Below are 13,710 nucleotides of genomic sequence, written 5' to 3'. Positions count from 1 at the left end.
TGTCCCATTTACAAGCGGAGTCGGTCCGTCGTGGTCGGTTGCGTTATTTTATTCTATTAAAGGTTTGACCTAGATGCTGCCGCGAGGTTTGCAGATCCCCGTCCACCGTATCAAGCCTCCGTTGTTTCGGCCGGCATTTTGATTGACTTCGATGTTCGCACCAATGTTAGTAAGTGAATTCTCGTTAGCGCGAAATACATGAGCGTACCATCGAAGACGCTTCTCTCAGAGTTTTTCCACGATCGGTGCAACTCCATATTTATCGCGGCCATCCTCATTTCACAGGTGATCAAGGCGTGTCAGCTGCGTGTACGTCGATCACAAAAAACACTAGTTGTGGTCCGCCACTTCATGCTGGTTGCGTTAATGCGTGAACCATTTTCATAACGCAGTTCTCCATTGGTTGGTAGCATTCACCCGCGATATTTAAATCGCTCAGTTCTCGGCAGGCCTCACTGACAGTGATAGTGCCTGTTTCATTGGAATCGGTTGTCAAAAATTCGGCTTTGTTCAGATTCGATCTGACATCTTTTGCATGAGGGGATCATTTCATTTTTGCACAATTCACTCAAGATCATAATTGCTATTAGGCGCTAGGAAAACATCATCTGAATAAAACTTTGTATAAGGCGTTGGACTTTGGATATTCCGCGTGACAGTGTCCATAATAAGAACAAAGAAAAGTAGTGGAAGAGCGCTTCCTTGATGAACACCGACAAAGACACGAAGCAGTTTTGATACACCCGTCGCACTTCGAACTATAATTTTCGCATTGTGGAAAAGCAATTTAATTCAGCGCACTAGGGATTGTTGCGGAGCATACCCGATAAGGTTCTGTTGCACACCATCAACCGCTTTCTCCAGATTCAGAAATACAATGTAGAGAGGACGACGCTTTTCACGCACAGTGTATATTGGATCAATAGCTCCGCAGTTTTTGACAAACCCCACTTGATTCACCACTATTTGAACTATTTCGCGAATACGGTTGCCAAGAATGCGTTTAAAAATCTTCATGGTATGGGAGGGCAACCGAATTGAGCGGTAATTAGAAAATTTTGTTGGACTACTTTCCTTTTTCCATATTGAAACTGTGGCACTTTCTTGCAGTCAGATTGTGTTCTACCTTCCTGAATAACCCGATTGAAAATTTCACTGAGCAACAATGTGGGATCCTAGCTCTTCGCTTTCCAGGGATCAGATGCGATGTCGCCATATGCTGTTGCTTTCCCTGTCCCCTGCTTTCGGCCTTTGAGAAGTCACAGTACACATCTCTCTCGTCATCCAGAGTGTCGAGTTTATCGTAAAGATCTTTGTAATGTACTGCTCAAGAGACAACGGTCGCTTTCTTTGCTTTCCGGTTGGCATTCTTGTAAACTTGTGGATTGGCCAGGGTTTTATCGTCGAGAAAATTTAGTGGTAGTAGAGGCGTTTCTTTTCACGGATCGTCCTTTGAACATCGTCATTCCAAAACCAAGTATCCCGGTTGATGAACCGCTTACCTGGCTTGGTGATCCCAAGGGTTGCATAGGATGCTTTGTGAATCGTGTATTTAACTTTGTTCCACGGTCCTTCCACATTCGTAATAGTTGGTAATTGTGTGAGTGAGATCATTTCTTCTTTCTTCTCACGAAATCACAACCATTTAATTCGCGGCGAGTCAGTGCATTCCTCACACTGTATTATCGGTGGTTTGCTTCGGAAAAAAGCAATCAACCGCCGATGTTGAGGTGCAATTGTTTCGTAGGGTACGACCTTGAAGTCAGTGACGGTGGTAAAATGTCGGCGTCTTTAGAAAATATAGTTGAAATTGATAAATTATGTATTCACAATTACAAGGTCATGGGTGTCCGCAAAATCGACTATACGCTCACCACCCTCATTGCAGTCTCCAAACTTTCCCCCCATGGTCTTTTCACCCACATGAGCATTAAGGTCACCTGCATTAATGATATAGCCATCGGCAAGAATGTTACAGGTCATTGCATCGACAAGTTGCCAGAAGGTATCTTTCTCGGCATCAGGTCGACCGGTTTGTGGTGCCTACGCGGTGAAGAAGTTAATAGTGTGACCGGACGATATAATGGTAAGCCTCATCAGCCGGTGATCAAATCGTTTGACTTTTTTAATGATATCATGGAAACCCTCTGAGATGGCAATGCCAGTGGCCTGCCCAAACTGAACGAACGATGAAATATCTGGAATCAATGCTATCAGCCAATGGAGAATTGCGTTAGGTTTGCTTGCTTCACGCATTAACATAATCGGGATGAAGTGGCGTTTCGCAACTGGTGTTTTTTATGATCAACGAATTCAGCGGAGTATCGTCCGTCCTGTCGATCTCTATAGTTGTGTGTGTTGGCCGACTATAAAAGATAATGCACCGTGTTTCACGATAATGGAGATGAAGATTATTGGTTTATCCATGATATCGTCCGAAATAAGGATATCCGCGATTGGTATAGAGTTGCACCGATCGTCGAAAAGACTAAGAAGAATTTGCTTGCCAAAATTGGTCTGAACATTGAAGTCGATGGGAAAAGGCCGGCCGAAGTAACGGTGGCTTGATACACTGGATGGTGATTTCAGAGCCTTTCCACTGCATCTAGACCAGGCCTTTGGCTGAAAAAAATGACCTAACCAATCAAAGCGGGTAGACTCCGTCCGTGAAAGGGACAAAGGCTGAAGAAGAGGTGAATATGAAGCGAGCTCTTCCAGCGTATTGGTTGCGCGGGAGTTACATATACACCTACTCATATTACAACAAACTTCTCCAACAACACATGAAGTAAATTACAAAAGATGCAATTCGGCATTTTACATCCTTTGTTCCATATGAATATAAATATGAGCATTCTGTATCAAACGGCTAGTCTAGTGAAATCGCGTTAAGTAAGACAACGTACTTTGAAATTAGTATTATAATAAGTGAACATTAAGAGTTTTTATCTATCTTAATAGAGAAAGTTATAAGTGAAATAACTCTTTACTTTTAAAAAGCTAGAATACAAGTCAAGTTGTATCTGGCATCTTTCCACGGAAAGGAACAATTCTTTTTTTATCGTTTATGGTTTTCGTAACCAAAACTTGGGCGGGTCTTTGCTTCGAAATGGTGTGTTAGGATTGTTGTTGTATCGCAGATATATATTGTTCTCATTAGGTCGATGTTCGCATATGGATCCGTAGTGTGGTGGTTTGAGGTGAAATAAAAGTGTTTTTACTACAAATTACTCTCATTGGGCAAACTGTGTTTTTGAGTAGTACCGGTACCATTAACACGACATTCGACGCAACTCTAGATGCCTTACTCAATTTGAAGCCCTTAATAATAAGAATCACTGGCACAATAGTGAAATTGGATCCGGGCCTTGAGACGTTTAGAAGTCTTCCTTCAAGACCGTAACGGTACACTACAGGACTACAACACCCTGTAGGAGATAATGCGGTCAGCATTGCACTCGTCCGAGATTTTTACCCTGATTTGAAAGAGGTTATTGAAAGATGATACGACTGGTATCCAACATCCAGTTATAATACAAATTTCTCTGCCAACAGTAAGATTGGAGCCGCGACCTTCCGTGTGACAGCCTTACGTACTAACCACATAGAGAAAAAAACCCACGAATTCTCTTTCCTCCCAACCGGATCGAGGGGTGACTAACCTAAGGATGGACTGAAGGGAACATCCAAAGCCCCGCATCACATGCGATGATGCGTTTCAACGCAAAGTGTGTGCGAACATGCATTGCTACATCTCGATTGACGCAAACACTTCAAGCAGTGACGCGGTGGTTACAGACTACAGAGACTATTGATGCTAATGGCAAATAGTACGAATCAAGACTGGAGCCCACTAGGCCAGACTTTGCAAGGATAACTTTTTTTTTGGATCTCCATGTATAGTCCAGCCTTAAGATTGCGCTTTATGTAAATTTGACGGGACTAATCCCAGATTAGACTTCCAGATTTTCAACAGTGTTCTGATCCAACGGTGCGGCTGCATCGATTATGAAGCCAGCTCTTTCTTTCTTGAGAAGCAGAGCTAGATCGGGTCTATTGCGAGTAACACTGTGGTCGGTGGCAATAGAGTGATCCCACAGCAGTTTGGTCCCATAATTTTCCAAGATACTCTGCGGAGTATACTTATAATAAGGATGGTGGGTTGCCACTAAGTTATACTTCAACACAACGTTGTGATGGAGAATCTTGCAGATGGAGTTATGGTGACTGGTGTACTCGGTACTGATCAAAATTCTGCACCCAGATGTTATGTGCTGGATGGTCTTCTCTTCACAGTTGCATAACCTACAACTGGAGTTGGTGATTGAGGAGTCGTGAGGAATATACCGTCTGTAGTTCGTTGTTGGGAGCGAAGCATTCTGAATTGAAATTAGGAATGCTTCGGTCTCATAAAATAGGACACCGGCTAACCGAAACGTCGGACGACCCACCTAAGGATGGACAGAAAGCAATATCTAAATAACCGCATCACAGCGATGATGAGTTTCAACGCAAAGTGTGTGCAACCATGCGAAAATGTATTGCTACATCCCCGATTGTTACAAACACTTCAAACAGTGACGCGGTGGTTTTTAACGACAGAAGCGAACGTCTTAAATAGAAAACAGTACAAATTTTCAGTAATTTTCTGTTGGACTGGACTTACATTCGACATGGCAGCCCTTTCTCTCGTTTTTAAGTTCAAAGGAGACAATTTATTTTTGGCCATGACGATAGATAACTCTTTTTAAAAAAAAAACTCACGAAGAGAATGCACTTGATTGTGGTATAAGTTTTTGAATAAGCATCCCGCCTTCTTCCTGTTGACGTTGGATAGTGATCCTCAATTCTTCATGTTGTTGTTTGGAAGAACTACTCTTGCCCGTCTATTGACAGCTTCTAAATTAGTATTACCTCACTGTACCACACCAAACATACATAGTAGGGCGGGAATGATTTTATTTTTCCCAAACAGCTCTGTTTTCAGCTGTAGCTATAGTAAAACTGCGCTAAAGGCGTTGATAGTCGTTTGATTATCTCAAAGTCATCGAAGATTGTAAAAACGGTTTGAACTCTACTACTACTCTGGTTAATCGACCTTTGTGATGTGGAGGGAAATCGAACCTCGATACCTTCGTAAAAGAGGATTCATTTTCTCCCATGCCCCGAACGGAACCAGCAGTTGAAGCGTCAATAGCATCGGTTGACGCTGCAATTAATAATTGGAAATATGCTTCCCGTAAGAACAAGTGGTGAAGCCCAAACATTGTTAATGGCACCAAACTTTTCCTGTCAGAACAAAGTCAACATACTGCAAAGTTTATCCATTTCCTATGTGCGTGCCCATCCTATGGGCGCATCTAGCATCAGATTTTTCGTGCTGAAGTATCCCAGCTGTAGCGGGTAGCATCACATTCATTAACGAAAATCCTGCAATACATAAACCAATCTGGGATATGTCGTTAGATTGGGGCATGGAATACGATGGTCTACGGTTTGAGTACTCAGAGGTCATGCCTCTACCAAAAATCATGCACACACACATTCTCTAAAATAATGTATTCTATCAGAGTGAAATTATGCGGTGTTTCCAACGATTAATTAATTGAAATAATAAAACTTGTTGTTTCTTTTTCGTTGGTGTGTGTATTTATTCTTGCAAATACCGATATTTCGGGAACCACTTGTTCCCTTCATCAGTGCAAACAAGTTCTAACTAAACTTGTTTGCACTGATGAAGGGAACAAGTGGTTCCCGAAATATCGGTATTTGCAAGAATAAATACACACACCAACGAAAAAGAAACAACAAGTTTTATTATTTCAATGTATTCTATCTGCATGACAGTAAGTAAAGTTACACGTTGCTTTCGCATAATAAGTGTAATAAGTAAGTGGAAATAAAGAAAAATAAAAAGATATAGGTGTTTTCCAGGGCAATAAATAAATATCGTGTGCACTTGGATAGGGTAATAAAGATAAGATGAAATCACGATAGTGTAATCTTCTGGCACGTTTCACTTGTGTAAACAGTAAAATCAGCAAAATGTAAGCTTACTTAATGTTCCTTGTTTAGACGTTAGCCAAAACTTGTTCGATCGTTACTCACACTCTAAGACGCCGTAAATGGTAAGACAGTCCCAGAAACTGTGTATGGGAAGCTAGGAAATAGTGAAAATCAATTTGTTGTTGCTGAAGGTACTACATGATAACCATGCAGGGTGAATTCCAGCGTGATTCTTCCCAATTATCATTAGACTCTTCATGAAAGAATTCTATATTTCGCGAACTGCTTACTTTTCCAGGCGAAACCGATTTTTTGACCGTCCATCTTATCTATTATCTATAATATAATAAGTCGGGAAACCGGAAGCTGGACGCTTCAGGTACGAAAGGTTTTGTGTATTTCTTAGTACGTGGCACGTAATATATGCATATATTATGTGAGCATATCCACTTTCGGATGATATTGACATTCATAGTCTTAAATTTGCAAAGAAGTCACAACTTTGACGTATTATTACTTTGTTAGTAATAGTGCGATTTCCACCACTCAACTGGTGAGATTATGCTCTATGTTATACCCTATATAGTTGCGAAATTTCGTGGTGCTAGCATGAATTTAAGGGGGATTTTGTAGCCAATTACTAAAAATTATGGTAATATACTACTATTAACTTTATTTGCACAGATATCAGTATGGAAGGTATTTCGGAGCCCAGGTACCATATAGTGGCAGCCTCCTGATTTTTTTCAGATTTTTCGGTTGGGTAGTTTCTGAGAATGGCCCCTTAAAGGAATGATGACTTTCAACTACCCGCACTCCCGACCTTTCTAACAAATGTCAAAACTAAGACCAGCTTCGAAAAGTACTATCGGAGACCTTTAATTTGATACCCCACATGACTATATTTGATGAAAAAACATTTAAATTCGTCGTAAAAGGATGTAACTCGTTGTATGCGTGAGCGTTCACAGTTCTCAGCTTTCTACCAAATTTGGTGTCAAACGCTATAACCGTCTCCGAGGAAAATGCGTGTGACGGACAGACAGACATACAGACAGACAAACAGACAGACAGACAGATAGTAAACCGAGTTTAATAAAGTTTTGTGTTTACACAAAACCTTAAAAATGGAATTGGTTTTTATACATATCCGTTTATGATGGATGGACTCCGAAACCGTTCTACGTATTTTTCCATGGAAAATTCTTTGGTCCCATCCACGTTGTGGCTCTGCAGCAGACCAACTTCTTCACTATTCACCCGATCAGCATGAAAATTGCGGTGAGGTAAGTTTATGTAAGGGGGAAGGGGAACCGCTTCAATCCCGATGAAGCCTCGCGGCGGTCACCCCCTGTAATAAGTTATGTCCCTTCAAAGTGGGTTTTTGTTATGTCGTCATCGAAGTGTTTTAATTTTCAACCCTACCACATTAAGGAGAAAGGACGGATATGCAAGAGGAAGAGAAGGATCTCCCTCTCTAATACTATTACTATTGTAACGGCTACCCCCGCTTAAAATGTTATGGAGCCCCGAATTGGGGTTCCAGGTGGAAAGGGAGGATGAATAGAGAGGCGGGAGATGTTCTTTCTCAAAGTCCGTTGAAAAAACGCAGCGGTCACTTCCCCTTAAAAAGCAATGAAGCTTCTAATGGACGGTATTCTGATATCATCATGGTAAAGTTTGATTTGTAAGCGCTATCCCCGGTGAGAAAAGGGATAAATGCGGTACGCAATAGGAAGAAAAAGGTCCTCTTTTTCTAACTTCGCCTACCTCCCGTTCAAAGGTTATGGAACCCGGAAAAGAGCGTAACATTAATAACTTCGTTGATGGAGCAATCATCGTCGCGAAGCGCAACGGGGATTACAGAGGGGGCCGGCCAGTGCCCCTCCACCTCAGCATCAGGTGGGGAGCATCAATCTCCATTGCATATTGTCACGACGGTTGCCCCGCCAAAAAGCTTGTTAATGTTTCGGAAATAGCCCCGCTTCTGGGCATGGCAATTTTTTAGGTAGAACGGCGGTTTTTAGCGGGGCAATAAAGGAGGGGTTTTCTTATTCTCTTTCATTTTACCTTTTCCCCTTCTGGTGGCGAGGTTGTCAAATCAAAATTTACCATGATGGCATCAAAATATTTCTTAATTGCGGCGGCTCAACTTTTTTAAGGTACATGACGCCGCGATTTTTCAACCGCCGTGAGTTTTCATCGAGTTTGAAGATGGGAGACCTACCTCACCTCCTCCAGGATGAGTTGAAATTCTAAAAATTATGGGGCTGGGGATGGGACTGAAATTCTGAAAATTATTGAACATGCTGAAGAAAATTGGAAGATCAACCACACATGTACGGCTGTTGAAATATCTGAAAACAAGATTCGGCACTGCAAACAAAACTAATCACAGCATTTATTTCAAGAACTTCTAAAACATGAGAGAAGCCAGATACATGATTTAGTAAGTTGCGAATTTGAACTTTCAGTTGAAGAAGTGCTGGAACATCTCAACAATTTATGAGTAGAGCTAGTACAATTCCTGAAGAGCAAGACGCACAATGTAGTGAAGCTGAATGCTCACAACAGGTTCGATCAATATTGAGAATCAGCCTCATAAAACAGCATTCGATTACAATGAAGACTACAATTTTAAAATATGACGGAATATCCTAATTGATAAAATGCGCTTATATTTTTGCACTTTGAATTTTCAGTGAGATACCTGGTATGTGTCATTTCATCAGCGATGCCAATTGCCAACCACTGACTGAGCTACCAGGGCCACTTTGAACCCCTCCAAGGTCAGCTAGGTTTGTTAGTATCTTGCGAAGGCAGGAAGTATGGAAATATGTATCTTTGCAGCTGTTGCCACAAAGGCCGGTACTCTTTTTCGAAATCTTGACGATCATCCTCTTCTTCCATGTACTCGGAATGATCGCAGTATTTTCAGGGGCTGTATCGAAAAGTTCCGCAGAGATACCACCCGGTTGAGAGCGTTGATGGGGAACATACTCGTACAGGGCGGTGGAGACAAAATCTGGGTCCGGGGTGAAGATTAGCTTTACTGTTGCTGGATGTTTGGTTAAATTTTAACAACCCTGCATGAAGGTCGGTTTAAAAGTGATGGTAGAATTCTGAATGCTAATGAAAATCTAAGTTGGTAGTCCGTGATAATGAGTATTGTTTACGCTTTTCGTCCACCGAATTTCTATTTTCACTTGAGCAGAAATCGACATCCTCAATGTGTTTTATCACGCCAACCAATCCTGCCTTTGACATTGTCCACTTGTTAAACTTTAAGCATACCATTGTATATGACCACAACAATGAGATACTTGTGGAGGTAATGCGCTTTGAGCCCATCATCACTGTCATATCAAAGCCGTATTCCTTCTGAACATGGACACAACTAGGTGTGGCAATGTCTAGAGAAATCAGACGAAAGGAAGCGGAATCTCCGGCGCAACGTGGGGACAAACTGTTAACCCCGGTGAAATGCACACTGGACACACCAAACTCCTCTGTCAGCGGTAATGCGCGCAAGAAGTGTAAGAACAATGTATTTGTTGTGGTTAACGCATTATTGTGCTCCACCCAGGAGTTACATCCGCGCGTTCCGCGTGGATCGATGTGTTGGAAGGTGATCAAATCAGCGAGAGAGATCTCAGCGAAGTTGGTCCCTCCCATAGGAGTACGGACACGAAAGCAGGAACCGCAGGACCGCTGCGGTGGGCGTTTCCTCCAAGGATGGCAAAATATCAGCGGGACAAGGAAAAAAATGCTAGAGTCTGGAACAAAGCCGAGACTTAACAATCAAGGTTTCCGCGATGCATGTAACTGATGAGACTGCCTTATAAGGACTCCAGCAGATAATCCCGGCTAAGAGTTCTAGCGGTCGGCCCAAGTTCACTATTGTGAACAATAAGGTGCGCAGGACAGAACATGTCGGATGTACCTGGCCCTCGAAGGAAGACGGGAACACCACTCGCATGTTAGATGAACAGAACCGGGGCATGGACTTCGGACACTGGAAGGTAATGTTCATGAATGCCAGGAAGGACAAATCTACAAACGTGGAGGGCTTCAGCTTGGTATTCGAACTGGACCAGAAAGTCTAAAGATGCTGAGGGATAGTCACCAGATGGTGCTCCGCTTTTTCCTAGAAAGATTGAAATTCAATTATGTCAGGAAACTGTAGAGCATCATCTCCCTTTTGCAGGGCGAAGAATAATAATGGTCTTCGACTCACACAAGATAAAGCAAATTGGAGCATCTTCGGTGCGCTTTCCCACAATGGGGCTGCGCAGGGAGGACAATGGTGGAACCCTTGTATGGGGGCCTGCACTGGCGAAGGAACTACAGAGTATGTCCTAACTGCTAGTAACTTCTCCTACATCAGAGACGTGAGCAGACTGACGTGACAGACTAACGGACACCGTAGACTAGTGGAGGTTTTAAGTGGAAAACAGACGAATGCTCTGCGTGATGAGATGAGATGGATGAGGACAGCTTCTGTATCTCCAATTACGGCTGTTTGTAGTAAAATCAAACCAGAGGGGATCGAGTCTCTGGCGGTATGGTGTGAGGAAAGCCCGATCACAAGCCGACCGTGGCATTCACTTTTAAGTGTTTTCCATTACACATTAGACTAAGTTTATGTTGAAAAACATAAAGATTGGTCAAATTAGCCTACAAGATGCCAAAGCCTTCGATCTGCTGGCAACGAGGCTGACAAAGGTGCGGAGCTTCCCCTACATTTTTCCGATGCAAGAACCATGGGTTCAATTTAATAGCTTTTTTGGTATTGGGTCAGTAAAAGGGACTAGGATATTTTACGATGAAAGTTCCACGAGACCGAGTGCTTGTGTTCTGATGTTAAGACAGTTAAAGGCAACCATACTGAGGCAGTTCTGGTCCCAGTAGCTAGTTATAGTTATCGTATAACAGCAGATTAATGGCGAGAGGAAAAGCAGCAGAGGCAACTGCTTATTTACCCTATGATTCTTTGTGTCCTCCACCGACGCAAGAACTGAGGGATCTGGTAGCGTATGCAGAATCAAGTGGTATCAAACACTTAATAGGTTGCGATGCGAACGCTCAGCATATTTGTTGGAGGTGTAGCAAATGCGATTCATTTGATTTCATCATTTCAACTTGTCTGATGGTTACGAACGTGAAGTGCGCCCCAACTTTCGCGGGGAAAAGAATTAAATTAAAGTAAGGTAAAGTAATTTACCTAATAATCTCTACTTCAAAGGTGTTAGAGTGGATTACAGAGTGGCGAGTGCTAGACGAAGCCTCAATGTCAGATATCTAGAATTCTGACTATTGCAGGGAACAGTAATACAAAGACGGAACTCTTGGAAAACGGATTGAACAAAACTCAATGAACTTCTCGGCAATAAAGTGCGGCTTTCCAGGCGACTAAGGACTCCCCATACATGCAAAAGGGGGGTGTACATTTTTTGTTCATCAAATATAGTCATGTGGGGTATAAAATTAAAGGTCTCCGTTAGTACTCTTCGAAGCCGGTTTTAGTTTTGACATTTGTTATAAAGGTGGGGAGTGCGGGGGGTTGAAAGTGATCATTTTTTTAGCGAACTCATTCTCAGAAATTACCCAACCGAAAAATCAGAAAAAAATCAGAGGGCTGCCACTGTATAGTGCCTAGGCTCCGAAATACCCTCCATACCGATACCTGTTGAAATAAAGTTAATAATAGTACATAACTATAATTTTCAGTAATTGACGGAAAAATCCCTCCCTCCCTTCTATTACTACTGTTGTACTAGATCAAAGCTGTCGCTTCTGTGCAAATTCAAGACTATGAATGTCAATATCACTTGGAAGTAGATATTTTCATATAATATATGCATATATAACGTGCTACATACTAATGGGACAAATGCACACTCAAATCTCTTTATAAAAGAAATACTCAAAACCTTTCATACCTGAAGCGTCTAGCTTCTGTTTTCCCGACTTGTTTGGTTTTAAAGATAAATATTCAACTGTCAACGGTGAACACGCGAAGGGGGTGTTCATGGACATTGAAAGGGCGTTTGCCTGTGCGCCTTTCCAAAAACTTTGTGATACCGCCAGATGATGTTGATGATACTTTAATTAAGTGGATCTATGATATGCTAACGCAGAGATTGCTGTGTGCTCAAGTGGGTGTTGATCGCTGCCAAAGAACGGAAGCGACGAAAGGCTGTCCCCAAGAAGGTGATCGACTCGCTGCCATGCGAACTTCAAAATTTGCTAACACACGCTCAAGCTTATGCTGATGACGTGTCTGTGCTTACTGTTGATCGGGATCTCGGAACGGTGTGTAGAAATATACAAAGTGCCGTTGATTTGATTGACAGTTATTGCCTCAGGCATCGACTTTTAGTTAATCCTAATAAAACCAGAATGGTATTAATTATAAAATGGAGAAAACCGAATGGACTTTCCCTCTCAAAGATGTGGAGTACAACCCTTCAGCTCTCCGCAGAAGTGAAATATCTGGGAGTCACACTAGATAAAAAGCTTGTTTGGAACAAACATTGAGAAGTACAGTTGAAACGAGCTCTCCTACTCTATGGGCTGTGCACGCGGACCTTTGCCTCCACATGGGAACTCAGGCCTCAGATAGTAATGTGGATATATGCTGCGATCAATAGGCAGATGTTCGCTTATGCATCCGTAGTGCGGCGGGTTAAGGTGAGACAAAAGAGTGTTCAATTCACAATGAACACTCTGCAACACTGCAAAGAACTGTGTGTCTGGGTATTATCGCTGCCATGAGCACGACATGCAGGGTAGCTTTAAATGCAATACTGAATTTGGAGTCCCTGGATATATTTATTCAAAGCACTGCAATGGCAGTAGCTCTGATACTAATTCGATTCTCGGGTTGCCTTATATTTGTTTGGTAGAAGATATGAAATTATCCTGAAACGTAGAGAGAGCTGGGAAGTCCCAGAGGATTGTATGGTCGGCCATACGAAAGTCTTCTACACTGATGGCTCAAAGACAGAACACGATTCTGGAGCAGGAGTTCATCCATCGAATAAAAACGGGAAGTGGGCCTTTTCTTTGGGACAATATGTAACGGTTGTTTAAGCTATATATGCGATTGACGGGTCGTGAAGTGGGTGATTGAGGAGCGGTTGAAGGGCAAGCGCATCGCAATCTGCAGCGATAGTTAGGCTGCACTAGGGATACTTTGATCACCTCGAAAATCGTTCAGGAATGCAGAAACGGTGTGAATTCTATTTCTAGATTTAATATGTTGGAACAACTCTATGTACTTGGTCACTGCGGTGTAGAGGTAAATGAAATCTCGGATGGCGTAGCAAATGAGGGTTCAGCCACCACGGTCTGAATGCTCAGAGGCTAGAGCTTATCCCCACCACACATACGAACACAGCGATTCTCTGATGCCTGTGGGTAGTTCCCATCTTCCAAGACGATTTCCTCTTTGCAGAAGGAAAAATCTCTAAATAATTTTCAGCAGGAGCTTTTGAGTAGTCCTATCACAGCTCGCAAGAAATCCTAATAATTTCCTTCCTTCTGGACATTTATCTATTCTATAACTAACTAACTATTTTTTTGGGAAGGAATGTGCATCTCAGTCTAATCTGGGATTCATAAATTATTAATTGGGCTTCCATAAGGTTGACTTCGGGAGCGGTCTGGGGATGCAAATCCTGAGAGTTTAGTTAACTTGAT

The sequence above is a fragment of the Hermetia illucens genome, chromosome 2, assembly GCF_905115235.1.
Source record: "Hermetia illucens chromosome 2, iHerIll2.2.curated.20191125, whole genome shotgun sequence".
Lineage (NCBI taxonomy): Eukaryota > Metazoa > Arthropoda > Insecta > Diptera > Stratiomyidae > Hermetia > Hermetia illucens.
This window is presented reverse-complemented; position numbering follows the sequence as displayed.